This window comes from Crocodylus porosus, unplaced genomic scaffold, assembly GCF_001723895.1.
Source record: "Crocodylus porosus isolate Cpor-Errol unplaced genomic scaffold, CroPor_comp1, whole genome shotgun sequence".
NCBI classification, from domain to species: Eukaryota; Metazoa; Chordata; order Crocodylia; family Crocodylidae; genus Crocodylus; species Crocodylus porosus.
Genome location: NW_017728947.1, coordinates 17,963,325 through 17,969,814, shown reverse-complemented (window position 1 = coordinate 17,969,814; position 6,490 = coordinate 17,963,325).

Here is a 6,490-nt window from a genome sequence, read left to right as displayed (position 1 = left end):
CTATGCCCACTGCCACCCCTGCATCTAAGGATTTGGTGACCTGGTTGTAGAAGGCCACCATGCAAGTGGCCCTCCTCTGGACTCTCTCAATCCTGTCCACATCCCTCCTGAATTGCAGTGACCAGAACTGGATGCAGTACTCCAACTGCAGCCTGACCAGATATATATTCATGAATTCATGAGACATGTATTTAGAGTTCGCTTAATTATTATAAGAGACATGCTTTAACGCTGTAGATATATCAATAAAACATTGTCCAACTGATTGCTGTCTCTGTCTCACTCTCACTCTTTTTATAGTGGTCTTTTGTTTTATTTGTGAAGGAACATGGATTTTGGGGTATTTTACAGAGTGACTTTGGGATTTTTTTATCAGGGATTTTTCAGTTTTCCAATAGAAAGCACCAGAATTCCTGCTAGAAGGAACCTTGGACCTAGCTGGCTGTTGCTGACCTCCTGGCCAGTTGGGGCCAGGAGGACAGGCTTTGATAGTTCAAAGCAGCCCACCACACCCAGAACATCTTTCAGGCAATAGCTGCCCAGATGGCCAGGCAGAGGGCACATGTGGCAGTAGTGCTGCACAGAGGCCAACCCTGCAGCCACAGCCCACTGGCAGGTGGCCCAGAGGGGCAGATGCCTCTACTGGCTGTGCAGTCCCCATGTGGGTCTGGCAGGTGTGCAGGCAGGCAGCAGCCCCCACTGCCAGATCCCTGCAGTGAGTAGAGGGTGCAGGGAACTCTCAGGGCTGCTTCAGCAGTCCAGCTGGCACAAGGGGTAGTGTCCCCAGGTACCAATTGGCTGGGCCCCAGAAACTCCTGAGAGCTAGTATCCCTGAGCTACTTGCTGGGGTGGCTTTTTATACTGCTGGGGATAGCACAGGTGTTGGCCCCAGGCTTTAGCTCCCTCTGGCTGCAGATCCGGGAAGAGCCAGGCAGGGTTATTTTGCCCCAAGTGGCACAATTTGCTCCACAACAAAATGCATGTCCAAGCATGTGCACTGAGGCAAAAAGCCCCGGCTCAAATTTGCATGACTTCTTTTGGAGCTGCTGCAAGTGCATGTGCTTGCATGTATGGATGCGCCCTAGAGGTTTGTTTGTTAGTGAATCATTCTTTTATAGTAAATATTCAAGCAATAGGGAGTTTTATAACATAGGTCAGGTCTACATTTTCAAATGTAACTATTGCTTTTTGGCACACAACTAAAAGAACCATGAAGATGCTTAGTTTTCGGACTGCTGAATATCCAACCTCTGAGAAATCAGGACCATCTGACCCTCATACTTAGAAAAATCATGGAGCAGGTGCCCAGGGAATCTGTTGCAAGACACCTAGAGGAGAACAAGGTGATCAGAAACAGCCAGCATGGACTGACCAAGAGCAAGTCATGCCTGACCAACCTGATCTCCTTTGATAAAGTAACAGCCTCTATGAATGGGGGGGAGAGCAGTGGATGTGATATACTTTGACTTTTGGAAGGTTTTTGCTGCTGCCTTCCACCACATTCTCATTAGCAAGCAAAGAAAGTACAGACACCACAAATGAAATACTGGGGGGGTCTACACAAGATGCTTTACCACTCAATAAATGAATTGACTTTATAAAGTGTCACCATCCACATGTGCAGGCACTTACTTTTCAGTAAATTAGTTTACTGTGCGGTTAGTTTCCTACCTGTAAATGCTTCACCTTTACTTCAAGGTAGAGCAACAGAAAATTGAATGACATCAGATGAAAAAAAAATAAGGGATATTTGGGAAAAAAAGTAAATTGTTGCCCTTAGTTTCCTTTTTTAAACTTATTAGAAAGTTGCAGTTCTGTGACCATGGGCAACTGGTGCCTCCTGAGTTGAGGGGGGAATGTGTCCCCTCCCCACCAGTGGGGCACAGGAGATACTAGAGTGGGCTGGGGTGTGGAAAGCATTGGCTCCAGCACCTGGGGCTTCCCTCCTGTGACCCATGAGTGTGGGGAGTGCTGGAGAAACAAACGGCCCGATGGGGCCTGTGCTCTTTGCTGTGACATGCAGTGCTGGTCAGAGCCAGGCACCAGCACCCCCACCTGCTTCTGTGCCATTGGCGAAATGTGTGGGGGGTCCCCACACCCCCTCCCACCCTCCCTCACACCCCACAAACTACACACACAGATACAAACGTCCCCTCCCCCAAGTGTTGCGTTCACTGGCTGCAGGAGAGGACAGTGTGTTCCAAAGCCACACACCCACACCCCAAAAATGCCACACAACCCCCCAAAATACCCTATGCCACCCACACAGCCACACTCTGTCACAAACTACCCTTGCACACACCCACATACCCCCTAAACGCTCCCACACCCCACTATACAACCCCCACCACACACACAACCACAGCACTCTACAACATAAAAGACTACTTTATTTTTGAGTTATTATGCAATCACCTTGATATACAGTACACAAACACAAGTCATGACAAAAATATTTTTTGTAATAAAATTAAAATACATTATAGTAGGTGTTTGACTTTCAGTGTATGATTTTTTTTTTTTTTCTGGTTCTAAGATGGCAACCCCCCTCTTAAAAGGAGCATTTCCATGGAGAAGGGGAAGGACTTCTGATGGCAAAGGTTAGGGGTTAGGGGTGGGACTTCCAAGATGGCAGCTGGGGTGGGGTTCCTATCAAGGGGTGAGGATACCCATGCGGCCCTTGCCAGCTCATCAAAACTTGTTCAGTGGCCCTCCACCCAAAATAATTGCCTGCCTCTGACCTGGGATGACAAGCAGTGGCTGGAGTCCTTTTGTATGACCTAGGCCACTTTCCAGGACCTCCTGAAGCAGCTTTGCCCCCACCTGGAGAAGGAGGATACCACCATGTGGTGGCCCCTCCCCACAGACACCCAGCTGAACATTGCCCTGTTCAAGCTGGCCATACCTGCAAGCCTCTGGTGCCTCAGCCACCTCTTCAGTGTTGGCAGGCTGAGTCCTAGGGAGACTGTCCTGGTGGTGTGTGGTGCCCTCCACATGCATGATCAACTGGAGGTGGTGGTTGGGTTCCTCACCCTGGGCTTCTCCCAGTGCACTGGGACCCTGAATGGGACCCACATCCCCATCACCTGCCCACCCCATGGTAACTGCCCCTACTACAGCCACCAGAGCTTCCACTCCATCGTGCTCCAAGCTGTCATCAAACACCATAGTGTCCTCACCAACATGAGTGCCAGCTGGGCAGGCAGTGCCCATGCCTACATGTTCCAGAACTCCACCTTGCCAGCCCTGGTAGAGAGAGAGCACTTCACACCAGGGGTGCCAGAACTCCAGCTGTGCACATTCATGGTCCCACCCCCCTCACTGGGCCACTGCCTACTTGCTCCTCCCTGGTTCATGTGGCCCTACACCAGCCACCTGGACCCCCTCCAGGAACACTTCAACCAGTGCTTGGGCTGGACCTGCATACTTGTGGAGTGTGTCTTCGGCCATTTCAAGGGACACTGGTGCACCCGCCTTGAGCTTGCGGATGTTAATATCCTCCAGGTATTCACTGCAGCTTGAGTGCTGCATAACATCTGCAAGGCCCACAGTGAACTGTTTTACAAGGCCTGAGAAGAGGAGGCACAGTGGGTGGAGGATGCCTGGTACCAGGAGTCCCAAGTGTGGCAGCAGCAACACCAGTGGTCCCCCTCCACTGAGGCCCTGGGCAAGCCATTCACCTACCAGCAGGGGCCAGGGTACCAGGTGCAAGAGGCACTGGATGACCACCTGCTTCTGCACTCCCTTCTGTAGCCCACATGGACATACACCCACCGACTCCCCCCCCACGCACCCCCAGCACCCCTTTCATTGAGAAGTAATTTATTTTCCTGCACAGGCACAGACCCCCCCTCTTCCTGGCCTCCTTAACAACAAATCCTGCCCCCACCAGACCCTGTCCTGCCTCCCCACATAGCTCCCCCCTCCTCCCCTCTCCACAGAGCCCCTCCCAGGGTGGGGGTCAGGGCAGAGGCTCCTGGCTGGTGGGGGCACCACTGTACCTCAGCCCAGGCCCATGGTGGGGTCTGCTGCTGAGTAGCTGATGCCTGCCAGGGGCAGGCAGGGCTGTGGCTGGGGGCAGGACAGCAGACAACATGAAGGCACCCACCAGGGCCAGGACATTGTCCAACACCTGGCAGTCCTCCCCCATAGTCTCCACTGCCCTAGCCACTAGGGCAGCCTGACATTCCTGGGCTTCCAGGTGCTTCTCCTCAGTGGTCAGGAGACTGTCTTGGAACTCCTGGTCTGTCTAGTCCCTTCACTAGTCTCTCTCCTCCTCATGCCAGTCCCTAACCTCTTCACACTGATCCCTCACCCCCTTGCAGGCATCCTTCTCCCACTTGTGGGCAACGTCCTCCTATCTCCAGGCCCATGAGTCTGCCAGGTGCTTTTGGTAGACCAGCAGCCAGGTCCAGTCCTCCTTTCTGTACTGCCAAAGCCAATGCATCCAGAGGGCCCCAGCTGAGACTGGCAGTGTCCCTGACTAGAGGTGCCCTGATATATCGGTCCACATTGTATCAGCAACAATAAAAGGAAAATTGACATTATTGGCAATCGGCTTGTTTTGGCCTATGTCACCAATAAATGCTACATGTGTGCACACAACCAAAGCATGCACACAACCAAGAATGCAGCCCAGAAACTTAGAGAGCAGCATTGGGCCAGTAAGGCTGTGGGGAGAAGGGGAGGGAAGGACTGTGAGCAGATCAAGGCCCCCATGAGGAGGGAGGGAGTGGGGCAGGGGCAGGGGCAGGTGTTAGTGTTGCCCAGCTGGGGCAGGGCGCAAGTTGAAGCCACAGGCAGCTCGTCCAGGGTGTGCGAGAGGGTGGGTCCTCACTGCTGTGTGCTTTTCCAGGGTGGTCTAGGGAGCATGTCCCCCCTGGATTTGTACACAGGACAAGGGTGGGATGCCTGCTGTGGCTGGGGCCAGAGACTGTACCAGCCTCTTCCTATTATGGCCTGCACTCAGGGTGGGAGGAGTGGCGCTGGGAGAAGAGGCTATGAGGGGAGTGCTATGGCAAATGTTGGGGTGTCTGTAGCCCCCCCCACCCAGTGCCACTGCCATCTGCCCCACCTTTCCCCTGCCCACTCATGCTGAGTGCAGCCCCAGCCCAGCCCCTGCCAGGAAGGGACCGGTACAGCCCCCAGTCCCAAGGCCACAGCCCTACCCCCAAATCCAGGGGGCATATGCCCTCCATGCCCCTCCAAGGGTGTGAGCAGTAGTGGGGAGCACCCCCTTCCAGGTCCCCCCATTCCCCCACACAAGCCACCCATGGTTCCACCCCCACCCCACCCTGTCCCAGTTGGGCAGTGCCTGCCACTGCCTCAGCCCCACTCACTCCCTTACTGTGGAGGCCTCAATCTGCCCCACCATGCCCCTTCTCCCACTGTCCCCTTTCCCCCCACAAACTTACTGGCCAGACGCTGTTCTCCAAGCTGCTGGACTGCATATCAGCAATCAGATCGGTAACAGCTGATAAAGCTTGTTAATAACTGGCCACTAATATCAGCCAAAAAAATCTTTATCAATGCACCCCGAGCCCTGACAGAGCATTCCAGCTGCCAACTGGTGCCTCTCTCCCCCATGTCTGCAAGTCCTACAGAGCCAAGAAAAAGAGCTTTTTTGTGAGAGTTTGCAACATTTCTGAGCTAGGATACTCTGTACCAGGGCCTGTGTACTGCCTGGCCTCAGATCAGGGTTTGTGCATGTATGGGTCAGCCAGCCCTAGTCCAGGTGGGTGCTGTTTGAGCCCCCATCCCTGCTTTCTCAGCAGAGGCAGGCAAGCCTGTGGATGCTGGCTGTAGGCAGCCTGCCTCCCCTGTCCCATACCCAGACTAGGACAAGCCTGGCTCCTGGTAGCGCCTGCTGCCAAGGCTTCAGAGTTACTCCCCACCCTTCTCCAGCTGCAGGCCAGCCTGTCTCTTGTGCTGTTGGGCTTGTGGGGGGCAAGGGGCTCCTGGTCAACAGGGATGCATAGCTGCTGGCACCCTCCCCCTCTCCCCAAGGGGGCCTCTCCAGAGAGGTGTCCGGGGCCAGCCCCATCCGATGCCTGCATCACACCCCAAGCATACCCCGGCTAAGTGTGTCTTGGACATGCCACAAGAAGCTGTTTGCACAGATGGAGGGGTGTTCAATCCACTATGCCTTGCTGATGATGATCACCATGGTGCCCCAGGTGCACTTGCAAGCCTGGCATGGGACCCTGAGCTTCAATGGTGCAGAGGGCAAGCCCACTCTATCCCACAACCTCCACTACCACCTGGAGGGCTACCTGTGGCTGTGCAACATGTCCCTGCCCCCTGCAGCTGAGGACATTGACATATTCCTTGGCGTGTGAGAGACCCATACCTGCCTAGCTTCAGGGGCAGAGGCTGCTCAATAAAGTTTGAACTGTCTCCTGCCTCCTTGCATGCTTTGGAGGGGGCTCATGGGACCAGGGGGAGTATGGGTGGGCTAGCTGGGAAGGGGGGAGTAGGAACAGAGGACAGG